Genomic DNA, 12161 nt, shown 5'->3' on the forward strand with positions numbered 1-12161 from the left:
GCTGCCATAAAAATCACACCCCTCCAATTCTGATGCCAAACCCTCCCCAATGAGCAGAGAGACCAATCCACTGTCCACCTACAACAGGTGTTGCTGAGAGGTTTTCTGGGGTAGAGCCTAGGTGTCAAGGGGTGGGACTTTTACGTTTATGGATATATACACTCATCCTGGTAGGAAAACTCTGTGTTGGGGCCTGCTGCAGCCCAAACCAGGGGTGCACATTGGCATTGCTAGCACACTTGGGGTGCTATAGAATAATTAATGGCTGTGTGCCCACTATAGGAGCCATTGCATCCTGAGCCTCAGTCAATGTTGGTGCCAAGTGACAGGAAAGATTTACATCTACTAGACAGAATGGGAGCATGGCTTAGACACACTCCAAGGCTTGAAGGGAAAAGGCCTGAATTCTGAAAGCATGAAACCAAATTAAGTTTTGTGGGTGCTGCGCTGCCCTGGCTGAGTCCTTGCTATCTGCTGAGCTGGGAACTGTACATGAATAGGGCACCAGTAATGTAGCCATAGTAGGTAAACACTGGCGTTTTGTCTCTACACAGCTCCTATTGCTTATCTAATCTACATTTTTATAATGATGTGGTTAGAATTAAATGATGGTGTTTCAATCTAGTTATAGCTGCATTTACCAGGCATATTTCATCTTGACTTATAACACTGGAATTTAAAATATGGCCAGAGGCCATGTGTGCCTCCTTGCAGCCTTTCCGTTTATTTACTACCCCAGGCCTGGTGACAGAGAAAAGCCGAGGAGGTGGTGGAACTCCACTGACTCCATGGACTTGGAGGAGGGCGGGAATTTGCCCCAGTATCTCCAGACTATCTGTGTGTATGATTCTTCTTGATTGTTTCTCCATTACTCCAGTGTAAATGAGAAGCAACTACACTGAAACAACACCCATTTACATGGTGTAAATGGACATAGCTCCAATTGACTTCAATGGGACTATGCTGATTTACACCAAGTGAGGATCTGGCTAAGTGGTCTTACAGAAGAATAAAACCAATGTGAGAGGAAACTCAGGCCTGGTTCACACTTAAGTTTGACCAGCGTAAATACATTAACAGGTGTGATTTTTTACCGACATAACTATACTGATAAAAGCCCTAGTCTAGTGGTAGTTATAAGGCTCTTTATAGCATTATCAGCAGTAGATGATTTAACTGGGCTGAACCAGAATAAGCTATACCTGTCTAAGGCTACGTCTACACGTAAAATACTAAAGCAGCATAGCTGCAGCTGCACCACTGTAGCACATCAGGGCACATCTACATGATAAAATTAAGTTGACCTAACTTGCGTCAGCATACAGCCGCAGCAGTATGTGCATCACCTGGGCATGTCTACGCTTTGCTCCTTGTGTCGGCGGTGCATGTCCTCACCCGGAGAAGGTGCACCGATTGAACTGTCAGTGTGGCGCATTGTGGGATGGCTCTTGAACGCCAGCAGTCACAGTAAGCAACCAGTGTCTGTGCTGGTACTGCATTGACCTGATCACATCGGCCATGACTATGCTGCACAGGGAGGTGATGTTGCTAAATAGGTGTAGAGAGGCACTTATGTTGGTGGGAGCCAAATTTAAACAAAGATCCTTCCCCAGCTACAGGCCCCAGCTAGTGTCAAGGGGCCTAGAGTAAATGAGAATCAGGCCCACTGTGTGGTAGGGTTTGCAGGATCAGGCCCCTCTTCTATATGCTTCTGAGTTGCATGGAAAGACAATGATGCTATGACCATTTACACCAGCTGAGGAAGTTCTAAAACATCCTGGGCGATTTCGTAGTGTTGTTTTCTTTGATGTGGATGTCCTGGGGTTGTGGAATGTGCTGGATCAGCAACAGAAAAGGTGCGTGGAAGTAAATAAGCTGGTTAAACTCTCCGAGCTCATTCAGTAAATACCCATAATTAATGCTGTGGTTGTTTCTATAGTGCTTGAGATGTGAGTGCCTTTTCGCAGGCTGAAATACGAAGACCAGAATGTTGCCCTGAGGAGCTTACAATCTGAATTAGATGGATAACATAACAAGCAATGGCAGCAAACTTCTTCGTGTGTCTTCTCTATTTTGTGAGCTTGTCAGGGCAGGGAACACTTGTGGAGTAAAGCACTACTCAGGGTGAACAAGGGCATCACAATCTGGCCCTTTGTGATTTAACTTAAACTTGGACGGGGTAGTCTGCAAAAGTTTCACCTTTCCCTCGCCAGCTGACTGACTACACAAAAGAAAAGATATTTCCCTTTACTCCAATTCCCAATGAGAATTGAGTCCTGATTCCCACTTAGGGTATGTCTACACTACCTGCCAGATCGGCAAGCAGCGATCAATCCAGTGGGGGTCAATTTACAGTGTCTAGTCTAGATGTGATAAATCGACCTCCAAGCGCTCTCCCGTCAATTCCTGTACTCCAGCTCTGCGAGAGGCTCAGGCAGAGTCGATGGAGCGGCAGTAATCGACTCACCACGGTGAAGACACCATGGTAAGTCAATTTAAGTACGTCGACTTCAGCTACGTTATTCACGTAGCCAGGGCCGGCACCAGCGCAGAAAGCAGGTGCTTGGGGCAGCCAATGGGAAGGGGCAGCACATCTGGGTCTTCGGCACCGAGTCCCTCTGTCCTTCTCGGAGGGAAGGACCGGCCGCCCGATTTGCCGCCAAAGAATGAAGCAGCGTGGTAGAGCTGCTGCCGAAGTGCTGCCGATCACGCCTTTATCTTTTATTTATTGTTGTTTTCTTGGCCACTTGGGGTGGCAAAAAAGCTGGAGCCGGCCCTGCATGTAGCTGAAGTTGCATAACTTAGATTGATTCCCCCCCCACAGTGTAGACCAGGCCTTAGCCTTGGTTCCCTCCCTAGTACCAGAGGAGAATCTAACCCAGATTCCCATGTGCTCCTGATTCCTTCCATATTTCCCAAGGAGAATATTTCTGATTGTGAAACCATGTGGCTAGATGAGACCTTTTAACTTTATTGCTCTGACTTGCCGTAATTCTCAGTTCTCCCTCATTTCCAGGAACATAACTCATTTTAGTCCCATAGTTTCCTACTTTTTACACAAATGTGGTGTCACCCTCACTTTCACGGTTGACAATTATTTACATGACAAATAAAGCATGATGAAACAAGGCATATAGAGAGAGATTTACAGTAACTGAATGGCCCCCACAGCATTTTAAGTTTCCCGCATGATTAATTATATTTTTTGCAGCACTTATTTTGGATCTCTCTCACACATACTATCCCACCTTTAGGCTCTGGCAGCTTGAGAGGTATGTCTGAAGCTCATTACAGACTGTCTCACTCCCCAGCCAGTCTTGTTAGCGGAGGAGAGCTTGCATAACTGGTAGGATCCCAACAACCTGCCAAGTGTTGTTCTTGGTTATGAACCTTTCAGGATGTCTCACGTCTCTTTTGATCCGACTGTTGAAAAAACACATTCTGATGTTGCCCACTAGGGATTAACTAATTTTTTTCCTCCCTAACACACCTCCAGTCTTGTAAATAAAAAAATATCTACACATATAAATGTGTGTGTTTATATAGAGATATTGCATGTACACACACTCACATACATTTTTCAAAAATCCATTATAGAAGCTTTCGCCTTCACTTGCAGTCAATTTTTAGAATGACATCAAGTTGATAATGAATGTGACTTCAGTACCAAATGATTGGGCTCGCTCATTTCATTCCAGCTTCCTAAGGCCGGTTTTGAGCAAGAATGTGAAACTTGCTGTATCTATTTTAGATTCCTTCATGAAAGGAATAATTGAGATTGAGATTCTTAGTCACTTGATGCAGAAGGTCAGGGAATTAATGCTGTGTTATATCCACACCATTTGTTTACCAGGCCTTATTTTTTTGCTGTCTGTAGGGGAAAACAAATGTGCCTTGGAGAAGGTAGCACATCTTCAATGCAGCACACATCATCCAGGCTGTGAGTACAAACACTATTTGTCTTTATTTTGGGGGTGTTCCAGGGTAGTTTTGTCATCTTAATGGATTGTTAGCAATAGAAAAATAGGTATTAATATGGAAAAATAATTCGAGTGAATCCGTTGACTGAGTTGTATCATTAGTCTGATTTTCAGGAGAACTTAAAGTAGAAGATCCTTAACTAATTGTATTAGTTGTCACTCCTGGAGCATCCAAGGCTCTAAAAGGGCTTTGCTAACGTTAATTAACAGGGTGGATAAGTGAGGCAGATAAGTCTTGGTATTCCCATTTTGGAGGGGTGGAGGACAATGAGACTCCTGACATAAATGCTGCCCACAAATAATTTTGGTGAATAATTTGCACCTCCCTCACTGGTAGCAATTGTAAGCGTGCTAATATAGGCCCGGACCTATCAATTCACTTAAGCACATGCCTTCAGTGGGATTACTCGTGTGCTTAAAGTTACCTGTGTACTTAAATGCTTCATTGGATCGAGGCCATAGATAGGGTACAGAAAGCCATTTCACCGCCTTGTTGTCTAGACCTGAGCAGGGTATTGATTAAAATAATAACAACAATAACACCTAGTTCTTATATAGTGCTTTTCACCAGCTGATCCTCAAAGTGCTGTATGAAAGACGTCAGTATCGTCATCCCCATTTTATAGATGGGAAAACTGAGGCCTGAGGAAGGTAAGTGATTTATCTAAACTCAGTCAGTAGGCCAATGGCAGACCCGGGAACAGGAGCTGGGTCTTCTGATTCTAGGCTAGTGCTGTGTATGCTACACAACATTGCCTCATAATACCAGCAGAGTGTCTGCATTTGCCATCTTAGTGCTACACTATTGGTAGTAGCAGTGGAAAGATTTTAAGAAGCAAAGGTCTAGTGTCCAGGGCTCTGTCTAACCACAACATCATACACACGCATTGCACCTTCTGTAGTCATTTCCACTGGTGCGAGGTGGGCATACAACTATGCCAAATTGGAACGGCAGCACTTTGCGCTCAGGTAGGTCAGCTCTCTTCACCAGGTGCAAGGCAAAGGAAGCTCCGGTCCTGTCAGTTTAGTCAGTAACTTCTCAAAGTAATATAAGGGGCCAGATCTTCATCTGGTGTAAACTGGCCCTGTAAACAAAAAAAAACTTCCTGAAATCCTCCAGAAGATTGAACATATATGCCTGTGAGATGGTCACCTGAACCTAATCAAATGACAAGATCTAAGAAGCAACACAGTAAAACAAACAACCCTTCCTTCCCCCTGGTTTTTTAATTTCATTGATCTGAATCCTAAAATCCTACCTGGAGGAGAAATGACACATTTGAGGAAAGCAGGAGGATCTGTTTAAAGGGTTGTTTTTTTTAAATATAGAATTGCCTGAAAGTAATCAATAGAATTATGCACTGTAGCTCTGAAAAACAAAATTACCAGGGCTGTCTGTTGATTTCAAAGCCCATGAAAACAAAGCAGGCTTTGAAATCTTTCCTCACAGGGCTTTTTCCCCCTTATCTTCTAAGAGATGGTCCTGAGACTGTTTGTTTTAGTCTTCTTTTTGAAACAGTTGAAAGTGCTGTTTTCTCAATTAGAACAAAAATTCTGACTTTTAATAAGGTCAAAATAAAGTATCCATTAGGCGTATTCTGAAATCTTCGTACACAGATGATCTCAAACCATCTATTAGGACAAACTTCAATGTTCAAATAAAAAAAACAGGGCCAGATCGTCAGCAAATGTCAGTCAGTATGGCTCCATGGAAGTCCATGGCTCTGTGCCAGTTTATTACACCTATGGATCTGGTCTGTATATTCTGCAATTACCTCCTTGTTATCTGCTACCAAATCCAGGGAGTTCTTTTCAAATTCACATGGGAAAGCTGGATATACAATCGTCCCAACTCAATTAGGGCCAGATTCTGCTCTCAGCTATGTTGCTGTAAATCCCATTGGAATTAGAACTGACCATACTTGTAATGTCTTTTAATGTGATTTAGCAGCTGGAAATAAGGACAAGAACCAGCAACCTGGGAAGATTTTTAAAAGTGCTCAGGACTCACAATTGGGTTGAGAGATTCAGAAGAGACCAATGCATTAAGTGCACATTGAACACTTAGCTCCTTTGAAAATCTGCCCGTACTTTCACTGTTGGGTGCTGAGCATTTGGAATTCTAGTCCCTGAGCAGTTTTGAAAATCTTGCCCTGTGCAACCAGACAGCTGTCTACAAACCATCATCAAGGACTCTATAACCACTGCCCGAACCATGCAACTCTGAATACTGCATCTGCCGTGAAACACTTGGCAAAGCTCATCTCATGCTGTGCTTAGGCAGATAGTAAACACTGGTGGTGACACCAAGAGTGTTCCATCAACAAGTCCAATTGTTCAGAATAATAAATGCTTGTTTTAAAAGATCTTTGATTTCTCTGGAGCTCCTCGATCTGTTGTTCCTCATTGATGCTAGCTAAATAATATTTGTGGGGTGAAACTGCAGCTGAGGATAGGCAAGCCAGTCCACAGCTCAATGTTGGTGATCAGGGATTTCTGAAAGCCACCAGCCAATCAATCTCAAGAAGTTACTAAGTGAGAGATGGAACATAATGGAAGTCATTATTTCTTTCTTATTCACGAAAATGAATTATTTAGTAAAGATTTAAACCTCTTTTTATTACAATGTTGAATTTATACAGCATACAAAACATAAATGCAGATTTCTTTATGACTCTTGCATCAGAAAGACGAAGTCTCACTCTCCAGGCAGTTACAGTTAGATTCGTTTGAACAGCAAACAGCAGAGGTGGCTGTGGATATAATAGGATGATCTAGTGCAGGGCCAGGAAACCTATGACATGCGTGCTGAAGGCGGCATGGGAATTGATTTTTCAGTGGCACTCACACTGCCACTGGGTCCTGGCCACCAGTCTGGGAGGCTCTGCATTTTAATTTAATTTTAAATGAAGATTCTTAAACATTTAAAAAACCTTATTTACTTTGCATACAACAATAGTTTAGTTATATACTATAGACTTATAGAAAGAGGCCTTCTAAAAACATTAACATTTATTACTGGCACACGAAACCTTAAATGAGAGCAAATAAATGAAGACTTGGCACACCACCTCTGAAAGGTTGCCAACCCCTGATCTAGTGGATAGGGCACTGAACTAGAACTCAGGAGTCCTGGGGGCTGTTCCCCGCTCAGCTACAGACTTTGTGTGTGACCTTGGGCAAGTCACTTAGGGCAACATTTTCAGGAGCACCTAAGTCCCACTTTCAAAAACGATTTAAGCATTTAGAAGCCATTGCCTGCCAATGGGACTTTGGCTCCTAGGTCACTTGGGTGCTTTTATGAATTTTACTCTTAATCTGGTCTGTGTCTTGGTTCCCCCCTCTATAAAAGGGGGATGACTCTTCCAGGGCTTAGAGGGATGTGTGAGGCTAAAATCCATTAAAGGGGCTCAGATAATGAGGTGATGAGAGACATGTAGTAGATACTCGGGTGTAAATCTTCCCGAAGTTCAGCCCTGCTCAGATGCAGGTTTTGGGTTGTGTCAAAGGCAGGAACTTTCCTCGTCATTGGATTCAATGCTCCAGCCTTTGCCTTAGGGTAACTAGGGAGAATATGACCATTGAGCAGGCATCCCAACTCTGCAGTTTGTTAGATTATTTTTCCTAAAGTCCATTGTGAGTCTGATTTTATTTTTTTTTTAATCTGAACATTAAAAGTCCATGGAGATGAGAACAAAACATGTTGCGAAAGAGGCAACCCTCTCGCCATTAGCTGGGTTGCAGGGAGGGTGCAGTTTGAGAGTGGAGGCTGGGGGATTGGACTGTGAAACAAAATGTCATTTCAGTGGGGGGGTGCTGCCTAGCTCCAGGGGAGGCAGGTGCTGCTGTGGGAGGGGGCTGTGGCTATATCAAAAGTTGGGGGGTTTAGATAACATGATCTTGCCTCATTCCTTCAGATATGTAACATTTCTTTCCAGTCTTGTGCGAACTGTAGGACAAGCGTGATTAATCTTCTGTACTGTATTCACATGTAACAACATTATAATGCTATACCAGGGGTGTGCACAAGGGGGGGCTAGGGGCATGACCTCCCCCCCAATAATCATTGGGAGCACAGAACTCCACTAGCCCCAGGGTTGCGATAGGGGTGGAGCAAGCAGTGGAGCACAGAATGTGCCCCTTGAAAAGTGGTCAAATTTAAATTCCTGCACATGCCCCTGCACTATACTATTGGTATCAGAGTGGGCCTTTCCATACGGGCTTTACAACTGAACTGCGCAGAAGTATAGTGATGTAAATGTAGTTGTGATGAAACTGATTATAACACAGGATGGTTGGAGGACGGGGATCAAAGTGTTCTGGCACAGGTTAGATCTCATCTTATTTGAACCTGCTCATAACATGGGTTAGCCTCCTCAGCGCTGGCTGACCAAAGGCTGTTAGAACCGCTCTGGGCCACAACTGTGTTTAAATAGTCTGTAAGAACAGTTGTGTAAGTTATAAGGCCTGTAAGGTCTTAATCAATTAACAACCCTCAAAACATCCCTGTGAGGTAGATGAGTATTGTTCTCCCTATCTGGGACATGGAGGAGCAGAGGGGTGAAGTGGCTTTTTTTAAGGTCATGCAGTAAGTCAATGGAAGATTTAGGATAAAACCCAGGAGTCCTGACACCTGCTCTAAATGCTTCCTCCTGCCTGGCTCTGTACGCCCAGATCCGGTGTCGCTATGGCAGAGAGATGTTGGTGCACCTTGACTGCAACCTAGAGAGCAGAGAAGCTCGTAACTTCTGAAAATAATCCTAACATTTTACTGCCCTGTTGTTTTCCCCCATTAAAAACAAAAAACCAACCAAGAACAAACAAACAGACAAACAAAAAGGTTTTTAAACTGTACACAATCATTCCTCTGAACTACAGCACTTGTCATCTCAGATTAAACATGAATAACTAATCAACCAAACACAGATCCAGTGATGGGGAAAAAAGCCACATTGAATATAATGTGTTGGGTAGATAAAACAGACATGTTAATTTCGCTGGTATGTAACAACATTGAGACACAGTATCACATGGTAGCTGGGCCCTCTGGATAAACTCAGTCCTGAACCAGAGTAGGAGTGTCCACTCTAGCCAATTAAAGATGGCTGGGCTACTCCTGGCCCTGTAAAGGCCTGCTAGTGGGTAGTGGGAGGAGGAGTTTAGTGAGAGAGGCTGTGCTCTGAGGAGGGAAAGCTATACTAGAGTGGAGCTAACTCCTGTGGAGGGTTCTCTGGAGCAAGGGTGCCTAGCGAGACAGAGAGGGAACAGAGCTGGTCAGAACTGGGAACCTGCCAGAGGCCCCTGAGAAGGGAGAGCAGAAACCTGAAAGTAAGGATGGAGTTAACTGTTTTTCTGTTTTCTGGCTTCTGTTAAGAAAATAAACCTCTTTCCAAGAGACTGGGCATGGCAGCACTTGCTTTGGGACTGGGAAGAATCCTGGCCCAGTGTTGTGCATTTTAACTTTCCAAATTAAGGAGATAAGAGTTTGCTTTAAAATACACCTGCCAGGGGTAAGTGGCTGTGGTCTTGCAGGAGGCAACATCCTTTATACCTCAGAGCCCATTTATTCTGCTTTTCAGGTACATTGGGGCTCTGAGTTTCCTTTGCCCAGCCCCTTATATAGTCATTTATCCCTATGTAAAACACTACCATCCTCTTTGCTGCTTTCTAACCTCATGTGGGGCCATCACAAATTAATAGATTTTAAAGCCACAAGGGAGCCCAAGAATCTAGTTTGATCTTCAGTAATGTGTCGCAGGCCATTACATTTCACCCAATGAGCCCGTGTTGAGCTATCAAGAAAGGTATCCAGTCTTGACTTGAAGGTATCAAGGGATGGAGAATCCACCACTTCCTTTGGTAGCTTGGTCCATGGCTAATCACCCCTCAATATTATTTTTTTTCCTTATTTCCAATTTAAATTTTTCTGGTTTTAGTTTCCAGCTATTGGATTGGGAACTGAGGCACAGAGAGGTTAAGTGACCTGCCCAAGGACAAATAAGCACTCTGTGGCAGAGCAGAGAATTAAACTTTGGTCTCCCATGACCCTGGCTAGTGCTATTACCATTGCATGCCATCAATTAAAGAAGAATATGCATTAGGATGAATTGTGTGAAGTTTGTTTTTAACCTTTCTGTATTTGTTTGCACTGTATCTTGTTCTGAGTACAGGAGGAGGAGGCATGTTCCTTTCTCTCCAACTGGGGGGATATTTTTACTTGTTTATTCAAATACTGCATTTCCTCCACCTCCATCCAATTTCTAGTCTAAATTTCTTCGTTAGCCATGTGTCACAGTCGACTCCCTATTGAACTCTCTCTATTATTACAGGGCTCAGTTTAGTGTTTACATAGTTGCATGGACACCCACATTTATGGCTTCTTTGAATTCAGTCTTTCAATATGTGATTTATCTAGTTCTTCCTTCTTCTCTTGGGTGAGTTAATTCATTCTGTCGTAGCCACTGTCATAAGTGCTGTTACAGCAAGCCCGGGCTGCATACATACAAGCACCATGGCTGCCACCTCACCATGTACATCCAATATGAGGATTAGAGCTAATATGCCTGTCAGCTGTAGCAGTTTAGGACTTATCAGCTGAGCAAAGGAGCAGCTTGATTAGCTCAGCCAGTACAGGTCACCACTGTGCACATGAGTATGTCCAGTAGAGGGCAGTGGTCCTCATACACACACACACACTCGCTCATCATCCTCTGGGCCAAATTCTTCTCTGGCTGATGTCAGTGTGTTTTGTGAAAGGCCATAGGGCAGGACAAAATTTGGCAAAGTGAGTGGTGATGTAAGTAGTGATGTACCTTACACATCCAGGGTGAAACCTGGTTAGGAAATGGGTACAAGAGGCACAGAGGAGTCACCTGCACCAATGTGCCGTGGAAAATAGGTGTAACTGGTACTGGACTGGTATTCTGTGGGAACCAGATTGAACTCTTTGAATTTGCATTTGTAGTTAAAATGCACCATATCACTGCAGTGCTGAATTTGTTCCCAGAAATGTTGGGAGTGGTATGGGTATAACCTAAAATAGAGGCAAGGGATGACTTATCTAACACCCTCCTTATAGTTGCTGTCCCTGCTGCGATCTCCCTGTCTTCCACCCTCTGGGTATGTAAGCTACTCATTTTGTACACACAGAAGCAGGTTCTGCTCCAGTTTACACAAGTGTAAATCTGGAGTAACACCATTCACTTTAGTAGAATGATTCGAGCTTTAATGTGGTGTAAATATGGGCAGAATTTGTCTCGGTGGCACTACGGTCCCAGTCCTGCAGTTTTCCTAGCTGGCATTGTATTGCAATTCTTTAATGTCAGTGGGAGTCTTGCTTGACTATGTAATGCAGAATAGAACCCTGTGTCCGTGTCAGTGATTTCCTTATCTAGACATTTTATCATCTTAGGCCTGGGCTACACACACAAGTTATATCACTTTCACCATAATGGAATACTTAAAGCAGTGCAACTTCCAAGTGTGGACACAGTTATACAGCTCTAAAGGTGATTATGTCAATATAATAGCTATTCCCATGTGGGAAGGAGAATTAACTATATACTAAAATAAGGCACTTTTATACTAATTCAACTCTTAGCGTGAACAGGGTTGTACTGATATAATTATGAAAGTGTAAAAATCGTACTCCTTACGGGTGTTCTACCAACTCTAAAAATGTGTGTAGACCCAGCCACAAGAGCAAGAGAGGAGAGAGGAAAAAATTATGGATTCATAGATTTTAACGCCAGAAGGGACCATCTGATCATCTATTCTGACTTCTTGTATAACACAGGCCTTAGAATTTCAGCCCATTACCCCTGTGTTGAGCCCTGTAACTGGGAGGAGAGAGAGAAAAAAAAAAAGCCTTCTGCAAACAGACAGGAAATTAACGTGACGGTTGTAATAATGTTTGGTGATATTGGAAATACAAATGTCTGTGGCTTCGTCTGAGGATGCAGCAACATCATGAAGAAATTATGCAAAACTGTATGCACAAAGGGAAACTGGGAGACTATTCCTTTGTAACTGACGTGGATTACACTTCAGATAATGAGACAGGCAGTTTAGGGGCAGATTCAGGTGTCTAGATCCCATTGACTTTCAGTGGGAATTTCATACCCAGTCTTTGAAAATATCTTCCTTTATTTGGTACCTGTCTACCATATGAACTGGTTAAGA

The sequence above is a fragment of the Gopherus flavomarginatus genome, chromosome 19 (assembly GCF_025201925.1).
Source record: "Gopherus flavomarginatus isolate rGopFla2 chromosome 19, rGopFla2.mat.asm, whole genome shotgun sequence".
Lineage (NCBI taxonomy): Eukaryota > Metazoa > Chordata > Testudines > Testudinidae > Gopherus > Gopherus flavomarginatus.